Here is a 12,018-nt window from a genome sequence, read left to right on the forward strand (position 1 = left end):
ATATAATTATTTTTATCATTGAGGATATTTTCCACTTTTTATCTTTCATTCTTATGATTAGTAGTTTGTAATCTACACTAATTATATAAAATAAAATAATCATTTTAGTTTGACGATTATAGTAAATTTTGTGAACACTATCTACATTTACTAGATAGCTGATGTTTTAATTTACAGAATTATGGGGTATGAATTATATGAACTATGAAGATTATACAATGTAGGAGTATCTCTCTTGGATACAAAAGATAAATTTATCTATACTGTGCATATATTATAACCTAGTGTTATAATATTATACGTATACGAAAAACACGACTATAATTCGTACTATAATATACTTAAAAGCTTTTTTGTATTTTAAAATTATGTCAATAATACTCCATCCTTCAAAGAAATAGATAAATAATTGATAAGCGACTAACACTTGGAACCCACAAGTAAATACTAAGGAGTACATAAGATCATGGATTATAAATATTATTTATTTTTAAATTAAAAATTTCAACATACAATATAATTAATTTAATTTAATTTCTACGTTTGTTACAATAAATTAACATGCTTTTTAATGTCATTCAGTCTACCCTCGATGATTTTGATATTTCCTTGGTGGGCTTGATATTATATTCAGTTCAATGTTCTTCAAATGTGTCGAAAATTTGTTGATTTTTTCTTTCGATTAACTTAGGGATATAATTATTGCACCATGTATTGACATCCAATTCTGGTTTGGCTACAAACAAAATTAAAAACATAATGCATTTTTTTTTTATTATTTATAGATGATCAAAATTTGAGCTATTTGTTGTTAAACGTTAGCCTATTCTTGGTAAATTAAATAATTTGAGGTTTAGCATTCACGCATACAGTGTTGTGATTTTATAATTAAACTAGATAAAAAAAATATATATTATTATCAATTAGTGTTCACCACTAAAATACGAACTTTCCAATTTCAGTAATGTAAGATTTATAAGATATTCGAAGTAACTCATTGCTTCTTTTTCTAAAAAAAAGAAGTATTTCACAATGTATTAAACTATATAGATTATTTAACATCATAAATTAATTTTGCAGTCAAACATTTTTTGCTATATGATTCATTATACAGTAGAAAAAGTTTATAAAGATAACGGCTCTATAGAGACATACCAGGCTTAGTTATTTATAATTAAAGTTTTCAAAAAAATGCATTTGTTATAATATACTTATATGCTAATATTTTATATCGATTACCATCGGTAATTATTATGATCCTGTCATTACATATAGAATGACTCATTTTTGTGAACATGGACAAGTTGCAAATCTACGAGTATAATATTTACGTCATACATACAGATCTTACAAAGCAACGAGGAACAACATGTTGTTATGGGTTTGCTAATAAAAAAATTGGACGGTTTGGAATACTTTTGTATTGGTTAAAATACCATTTCACATAGCAGGTGTGATAAGGGCAAAATTTCTTATTCACTATATCAGAAGGAGTGTATGCAATTTCCAGAGATCCTTGGTGAATTTTTCCTATTAAAATATCTCTATCAAAAATTACATATCTTGTTGTTTTAGACGGAGCAGATGAAATAAATCAAAAATCACTAAATTATGTACAAAATATGTGCTTATTTACCAAATATATTAAAATATGTAATTATATCTAAATATGTAAAAACATGTAAAATAAGTTTGGGTTTATTTCAATTAGAATGATCTAAATTTTTTATCAGATTTAAACTATCTCATTCCAATAAAAATATGTATTTACAATAAAATCTGTTCCCTAGTCATTATAAACGATTTCTGTTGTAACTGTTTTTATGACTAAAATATACAGTGTACGTAGTATCAACAATTTTAAGAATACAAGTGGTATTGAAAATTGTTGCATAAAATAATTTACTTTTCCATTCCTTCTTTAATTTTTCTAAAACAAAATATAATTATAAAATATGTTATTATATGCGTAATTAAAAACTACATTTTTGCATTTGCTCTATCTTAAATTTGTATGGGAACGTTAAATGTTTATTTTCCATTAGTTTTTTGAACGGCTGCTGTAATGTTGAACCAGAGAGTATAGTATAAAATCGCTGAATAATGTCAAATGCCTACCGTAGTGAAAAAAATTTATAATGTAACGTTAATAGTTGATTGATGTGTAAATACAAAATTGTTTATTAATTTATCCAGACCACTAGCCAGCAAATCATCTATTTGTGTGACTTTTTGAAAAAATAGTTTTGTTTTTTCTTTAAAATTTCACCAAAAATAGTTGTTCATACTTACACGGAGTTCTTGCAAAAACACAGATACATAAGGTGTATTCAACATCGAGAATCTCGAATATTATCAGTTGCGTATGTCACACATAACTGTTTTCTCTATTTATCAAAAACCAGTACTCATTACACAGAATTTACAGAGATTTACGATTATAAGCTCTGGGCCACTATTCCAACCGGTTTAAAATTTGCCAGCATTAAATATTTAATTAGCTTATACATATCTAGAATGAAGGGAATTCACTTCTCAAATTAAGTACCTGTTATAATTTAAATTTGTTATTAAATCAGCGGTGATATGATTATAATAAATTGTATTTATATCAATTATGGTATATGACGCGAAAAGATAAGTAGATACACATCCAATGCTGTAATATCCACTTATTCTTAAACTATAATTTAGTTTATACCTTATTTTTTTACCTTTTTTATGTGTAACATCTATAGAAAAAAGTATGAATATGTTAATAATCATTAATACATTTTTAGTTATTGCTTATTCCTAATTTTTATATTACCTAATCTATGTCATAACGTACCTCTAAGAACGGTTTTTATCAAACGAGTGGTGATCAAAAACAACGGCGGAGTAGCTGATGAGTTGAGGTGCACAAAGGCTAGCACATCGAATCATGATCGAAAAATGTCGGTGGTGGCGTCATAACGATGTCATAACCCGAAGCACAGTAATCGACATGTCAGTTACCAAAATTGCAGTATGATGGCCGAGCGTGATCACCAACTATGGGCCGAAAACCGGTGGCGAATTTGACGTATCAAAAAGAACGATCACATTCCCTATTGCAAGTATTCAGCTTATTTGCTGACTCAGAAGGTTGGTATTATTTATTGAGATTGGCAAAACGGTTGTATGTCTATTAGAGTCTATATACCAGATATGATAATCAGTTAAACAAAAGCAGGCGAAAAGAGCGGACCAGAGCAGTGATCAGTAATTACAAAGGAGGTAAATGGGTAGGTAATTTGAACTTTCTTTTATCATTATTGCAGTTTCTGCATTAAAAATAACAAAATTAATAATAATAATAAATGACTTAATACTCACAGGCTAAGGTCGATATCCATCGCTCAAGTCTTTGAGGCTTAGTAACTAAAAAAAGTGGAGTTAGCAAGCGCTTTAGGTTTTCAAAATAACAATATTACATAATATAATCTATTCCCTCCATAAACATAGATAAATTAATAATTCGTGAGAAAAACAATAAAATGCATTTAAACTATTTATTTTCTTCATAACCTCAGTTCTAATGATTAATCAATTATTAAAGTTATAAATAAACTATAATAACTTTCTTACTTAAATCAATCGTTTTTATCATATTTTTGTATGGATTTTCCGCTAATAAATAAATAATATTATTACATAAAACAATAGGTATTTGACCTCATCTACTATAATTTATATATTTTTCGATAGTATTTTAATTTTTAACGTATGATTTCTATATCCTGTTAGACGTTTAATTTAAAATCGGGTTGTATACGATTTGATTAGTGGTTTTTAATTTTCGATATTGGATTGTTTACACTACAGTCCTGCACCCATAGTTTCCATTATAGGGATATATCACATATAATAAGTGCATAGGTATATAATTGACGACTCCATAGTAGTAGTTACCACAAGTTTGAAATTTTTTTATGAAATTTTCTCAAGATTTATTGATATAATGTATAAAATGTTTATTGACTATAATTTAATAAAAATAATTGCGATGTGGCATGAAAGTCCATGACGAGCAATTGTCTTACAATATGTGATAATAACCTGTAGTCTAGCATAATATACTACCTTTTGTACTTTTGAACTAATCTAGGAACTTTATTCATATTTATTTGACTCTCAGCGATAACTTATTGGAACGTGTAGGTTATTGAAATGTGGTTTTAAAATGAACTTATATTAAGTAGACAGTTAAATAATTAATTTACGAAAGCCATAATTTGGGTACACAGCATTATCAAATAATTTAATATTAATTTAATTTCATAACAATCGTTTAAAAAAAAAAAAATTATCAACAATTACTTTGATTAGAACATAAAAAATATAATTAAAATTAAAATTATATGTTATATTCATTTTGATTTGAAAAATTCCAACTTGAATATTAAATCACAAATATTATGGTTTGCATAATATACTATTCGAATATGTTTAATTGGCGGTGCCACCGTATCATGGTTCATATAATTATGTCTCAATTAGTGAAATTTTGATTAGTCGAGATTCAAGGATCTTAATGTCACATTATTACTTCTAATTTCAAATATATGTTTTTTGTCAAATAATCATTTTCTTACCATCAAATACATAAGTAATATTGTCTGTTCAAAAATTTATAATATTAGAACTTTAATATTAATACAAACACTATTTAATGCTAATTTAATGAATGATAATTTTAACAATACATTTTAAACAATTTAAACATGTATTGATAAGTTCTTATATTACAATTAAGTTTTTAAAAGATAGAGTATACCTACATTCATTACACTAAAATTGAATATAATATAATACTTAACTAATATATTATTTTTTAAATTTCAAATTGTATTCAATTTAAATAGCACATTCTTTAGACTTTGTATTAGTTAATAATCTTATCATAAGAATTTCGAAATATTACAAATAAATGACACAATTTAAAGAGAGCCTATTATGATGATGGTTATCAACAAATATAATTTTTTTATAAATAAAAACTTTTGGCAATAGAAAAATGTGAAATGATCAACTATTATATTCATAATATTAATTGATCGAAAAAAATATTTTGTGATATTAGGTCCGTTATTATGTAATTTGATTAATTATTATGGAATTGATGATGTTGTTAAATTTTTAATATTTTCATTGATCACATTATCGTCATTATAAGATTATTGATTATGTTAAAAATTAATAATTAACAACAAGTCTGTTATCTTACCTAAACACCCTAAAAGTATAAACAAATTATAAATTAAATAAATATTTAGTTGTTTAGAGACGTATTTAATTCATATATATTTGTAGTAGAATATAATAATAAAATTATAATTTTTTTTTCAATAGCTATTATAGCATTTTTATACCAAATTACTAAATTATAAAATATGGGAGAACTATGATGATATCAGTGATAGTTATTACGTATCACTAGAGTAAATCAAAGAAAAATACCCTAAAAAATTCAAAAAATTAATTTAAAAATCGAAATAAATAAGTGAAAAGTATTTATTTATGAATAATAATTTTTATTAGAGATATTATGGGTGTGATAATAAGGTTAGGTTGTTTAAAATATGAATTATAATTTTAATAAACAATAATATACATTTATCCAATACAATTTAAAAATATAATACACGATAAGCGTGTATGATCGGTGTACGTCTGAAAGAGCACTTGTTTTATCATAATATTCAAACAGTAAATCTTATTGGTTATGCGATCAATTTAATTACAACAAAATTCCACAATAATAATATTAAAATTATTTTTCTGAATATTATACAAATTTTCTTTAAAATCAAAAATTTGAGAAAAATGCCCCAAGATTGTAAAAAGACTATAGAAAATGACCTAACATAAGAACAGATGTTGAAAAATCACGTTAAAACATTTATAATTAAAAATGCGAAATAAAATTAGAATAATCAGAATCCAGGGAGCGTGAAATAAATTTTTAGCTAAGATAGCATTGTATAGAATCAAAGGATAAAAATGCAAAAGTCATCAACATCAAAACTCTACTTATAACTTCTAATCAAATAAGTTGTTCAAAAAAAAGCACGATTAGAAATTGATCATAGCAATTATTTTGATAATGTTAATGTCAGAGGTGATGCTTAAAAAATATATTATTTTATTTTTTAAAGTTTATCAAATAGCTTTATATTACATATGCATATGTGGTTTAGTTTAGTGTTATTTTAAATTAAGAAAAATTATCTATAATACTATTATATGCTTACTTTCAAGTTCTGTGAAAGTATAAATGTATATAAATAATTGAGAAAGTTATTAAAATTTAAAATACTAAGATTTGGATTTTAGAATACAGTTAATCAATAACATAAATATATGTTTTTACTTTTAAATTTTGATATTTTATACTTTACAAATAATGGAATCCCGGTAAGGTATGTGTACAAACTCATTGGATTAATACCTTTATCATATTTTAATATCTATATTACACTGAGACTAAACTTAATGTGACAACCCTAAAAAATATCGAGAAGGCTTCGTCATACACGCATCCATTCTATTGACAATATACCACAAGTTGATTACTTCGTAGCAATCAGTACATGAATATTTTTTTCAATAACACAAATAATCAATTCATCAATTACATTTAGTATAACTTCCATTATTTTTCTGTTAAAAAATAATATTATACAATATAATAGGGTGATATAAGTATAGTTTAAACTACATGTTCATTATTGGCTACACACGAATTGCATACCAAAATAGGTAGACGAACCTTTTTGAACGAATTGTGTTCCGAACGCAATTTGCGTTACTTTTTTTATCTACAGTTAATTATTTTAAATGGATCCTAAAATGATATTGCCATAATAAAGATATGCTAGGTTATACAAAGGAATGGAACTTAAATTGTAAAAATATACTATAATATCATAATAATATAAATTATAAGTCATAAATCATAATCAATCACATTAGTTAGTTAGTTGTTTTTTGTGAGTTAGAACTTTTTTCTATCAATAATTCCGGAAGAAATATTGAATTTTCATGTATGTATGTACTCGTATCTATTCAAAGATAATCCAATGCTAAGTACTTGCCTATTTCATTATTTAGGTTATAGTCTGAAGCTAAGCCAAGTTCTTGTATTTTTCTCCATCAATATTTTTATCGTAAATATCTATAAGGCCGGAGCTTTTCACGGCATATTCCACCGCGTTGTTCGTTGAACTAAAAATACAATGGTTTATTTTTAATTCAATGGAAAACGCCGCGGAATACGCAGCGTTCGAAACGATCTAAAAGTACAAACCACCAGTAGCGTAGTCAGGATTTTTTTTTGGGGAGCGCTGATCAATTATTGGAACTTGTAAAATTTAAAATTTTTATAGCGATTTTTATAGACCATTAAAAATTAAAATAATTTTTAAATTTTCTTGATATTTCGGAGGGGGTTCAACCCCTCTCAGCCCTCGCCCTAGCTACGCCACTGCAAACCACTAAAAACAAGTTATCATATAATAATAAATAGTTAATTATATTTATTATGTTTATTAAAATTAAAAATAAATTTGAAAACCACGGAAAACGGGACGCAATTCGTTCAAAAAAATTCGTCTACTTGTTTTGGTACGCAATTCATGTGCACCGCCATTATTGTATCTCTTTAGATCTCCAGATATAATAAAGGATTATCCACATTACTTTTTTAAACTAATATTTGTAAAATCATAATTCAAAAAAAAAAATAGCACTCAACATGCAATTTTCATATTTAAGTAATTAAATAATCAATTGTAAAATCTAATAAGATACTTAAATTAACACACAAAAAAAAAAATTAAAACTTTCTAATTTGTTCTATTAAACAAAAAATATCAAGCTCGACGAAATTCTAAAATTTGTTGAAAACCAACATCTATGCATTTTCAACATATTGCTTCAAAAATAATCATACTCTTCTCACTAAAAACAAAAACATTCATTATCTTTTGATGTCTACTTAATATAAGGTACGGACAACATTTTTTCACTATGATAACATTATCAATAAAATGTTAGACCAAATTAAATATTATAGGACTAGACAATTTATATAATTCTTCAAATGTTGTTCATTATCCAATAGCTTATTAAAAACATTTATTTTAAAAATTATACACAAATACTATTATAAAAGGTTTATGCGACTTCAATGGTTATAACGAGTTTATAATTATTATAGAAGTATTTGATTATAATATTAACCTATGTACATACGTTAAAATTATTATAATTATTACAGTAATAATAAACAAATGTGTGGCCTTACTCTTGCTAAAACTTGATGCACCTATGTATAATAAAGTTTTAATTAATCATAAATTATTGTATGCTAAAAATTTGGTAAAGTGTTAAATATCATGACAAAATTATGAGCTGTAAACTATAATTATTGGATATTATGTATCAAATAAAAGTCCAGAAGCCGTCTTTATAAAATTATACTGATTTTTGTTACAGCCACATCAGAATATCAATAAAAATAAAGGGAAAAATATTTCATAATTTTTAAGAATTAATTGATTTTATATAATATAATAAATAAAAATTATCATATTATAATATTATATAATTCCTTAAAATTAATAGTTTAATTTAAATATTTAATCTTGTTTAAATAAATAAAACATATAATAATACATACTTAAACAGTTCACCTGTTTACTTACTAGTTTTTAAAAAAACACAATAAAATAATTTTTAAGTAAGTTTTATTTGATTTTAAAATCCATTTTGTAGTTGATAGTTCAATAGGTACTATTAAAAAATTATCAAAACTAGTTAATTATCTTAATTTTTTTAAATTAAAAATGTAATTTTCATTGTTTCATCAATATGTATGTTTACATGCACTTAAGCCATACTACTTAAATATTCTGGCCCAATTTTCGATCTAAGCCATGTTTTTAAGTTAGAAAAAAGAAAGAGTGCAAAATCATCCATAAGAATCACCCTCAAAGAAGGTCAACTACTCTTCACTAAAAAATTACGATTTCAGTCAAACGGCACATAACTTTTCTATTTTAAAGTCGTTCTTATTTTTTTTTTTTTTTTTTTTTTTTTACTGACGGCTGCTTAACTAGCCTCGTCAAGAGTTCTAACTTTTCTTCTCTACCTATATTGTTTTAGTTTAAAATATTTAGATTAATGGCAATCTATAAATTTAACTCAACTATTCATACCATTATTTGGAACATAATTTATATAAAGTATATGTTTACACTATTACTTACGTCTGTCCTCACAAAATTGTTCTGGAGTCCACATGAGTGCTGTAATAAATTAATTAAATAATATGTTATTTGGTTAGTTTTTTCTTTTTCTTGTTAAATTATCAACATAAAAAAATGCAAACACAAGACAAATATAATATCAACTCAATTGGGAAGAGTTCTGTAAATTATTTGTGTAAATAATTTTAAAAACGGATACATTTAAGAATAATACTTACGATCAAAGATCATAGTACCATGGTGTAAGATTTCAATGTTGAATAAAGATATATAATCTGTCAATAATTTTGAGTTTAAGTAAATATTATAATATATATTCTATAAACTAGATTTTTATTTATTAGCAGTGTCCCTACAAATATGTGTAAAATTCTATGTTATATTACAATAATACGGATTCTTTCATCGACGACGAAGAATTATATATAGGGTTTCCGTTATCTGGTTATGAAAATTTGGCCATTATTTATTAATCAATTATATTTAAACATGCCCACAGTTATATGCTAGTATACAATTACAACATATTATTTTTTAAATAAACCTATTTATATCTTCTATATTTTATTTTGAATTTTTAAAAATGTTTGTCGAACTGTAGATTGGCTATGGATACAATAGCTGTTATAAATAGGGTTTTTTTAAACCAATAAAACTCTGATTGGTTAAATAACATAAAATGTTTGTTAATACGTCATGTTAAAGATGATTACGTAGTCTGTAGCAAATGTGAGAATGTATTAAATAACATACGTCTAACTTCATCCTCTGTCAGTTGTGATGATTGCTGATAGGTATCTTCCTGTTGGAAACATAATTAAACACGCAATAATAAGACTATGATCTGCGATTTTTGTAATAAAATATTAAAATTTAGAAATGTCATTAAAATTAAAAACTATTTTTATTTAATTATTATTATTATTTTTTTTTAAGATAATATAATAATATTTAGATAGACAATTAAAGAACTATATAGATTGATTGTTATAATTTCGGTTTGAATAAGTTTTATTGATGAATAAATATTTTTAATTTACATAAGAAAGTTTAGTTAATGTATTAAATAAAAAAAATAATCTACAAAACTCACTATGTCTTTATTATTGTCAGCAAACATTTTGTCCAAATGTTGATCAAATGTTGTGCCGTAATTTTCGACGGCTAAAATGTCATGATAATGATTCGCAAACGTATTTATAAAAAAAAATTGTTATATTATATTTTATATATACATACACCAACACATTATACGATACCACACTATGATAATAATAGATTAGTTATAAAAGATGTAACAGTATTATGTATTTATTTTTTTTGAACATTTGTAATCCGACATTTAACATATTATAAATTATTATAAATTATTACCACACTCAATTACTTACTAAATTGCTTTGCATAACTGAAATTTACTAATAACGAGTCATCTACATAAATATATAATACATCAGACATTTATATGTTTATGCAGATTTGAATATTACAAACTTTTAATATTTTTAGATAGGTATATGCTGCAAATATGTAATCATTCAAAAATAGTTTTATCTATTTTATCTGATAAAATATACATATTATATAAACAAATTATCAAAAATTGATCTTACAACGTATACTTACATTTAAACCCAATTTTTTTTAAATTTTCTGTTAGTTTTTTTCCAAAATTAAACATACAATATTAATAAACGTACAATTTATTCAAACAATTTTTATAAAAAATATAATCAAATGAAAAAAGCGAATGAATGCAACCACTTCGTTGTATAATAGGTGTAGAATTTACTAATCAGTCGTCTGTAAGCCACTGTGATGTACGTGTCAATTTTTTATTGAATAATTGCATAAAAAATTCAATTTTTAACGTAATATGATCAGTTAGTCTACATTTGTATGATAATATTTGTATTATTAAAGTTATACAGTATAAATAATACTGTAATAGGGTTGGTTGGATGATTTTTGGCGAAATTTTCGTACTTGAAAATATCATTGTTTGTATAGAATATAATAATATACATTAGATGTTTCAAGTAATCCTTAATATTATTTTTAAATTAAATAAATACAATTTTAGAAATAAAAGACATCATTATAAAATCAATATATTCATCTATACAGAGTATTTTTAAATAATCAAACATGGGAGTATTTTCATAAATAACAGTAGTTTAAAAGAATAAGTGACAACAAGAAGTAAAAAATATGTTGTGTATATAGAGTTAAAGTTTAGTATAAAATAAAACCTTGAAACGATAATTATAATATCATAAAAGTAGTAGGTACTTAAATAATAACTTTAATATGTATTAAGAACAATTTACTGACATGAAGTTCTTACCAATGCATTCTAAATAATAGAAGTAAATAATTTGTAATTTAAAATTGACGAGTAATTGATTGGAATAGTACATACATATTACACATCTATATTTTAATTAATATCCACACTTAAATTTGAATATAAAAAAAAACATACAATTGTAGTAGAAATAGTATAAAAGTATCCCAAGTACATATATTAACATATTATAATGAAAATATTTATGTTATATCTATAAATTAATTGTAAAATGTATTAACTATGATTTACTAATATAAAGTTTCTCACTATTACATTCTAGAATCAAAAAATTAATTCTGCATTTAAAAATCAATTAATATTTAAAATTATTTAGATATTATATACACTATATACAATATACATATTAAAGTAAAT

The sequence above is a fragment of the Rhopalosiphum padi genome, chromosome 4 (genome assembly GCF_020882245.1).
Source record: "Rhopalosiphum padi isolate XX-2018 chromosome 4, ASM2088224v1, whole genome shotgun sequence".
Classification (NCBI taxonomy): domain Eukaryota; kingdom Metazoa; phylum Arthropoda; class Insecta; order Hemiptera; family Aphididae; genus Rhopalosiphum; species Rhopalosiphum padi.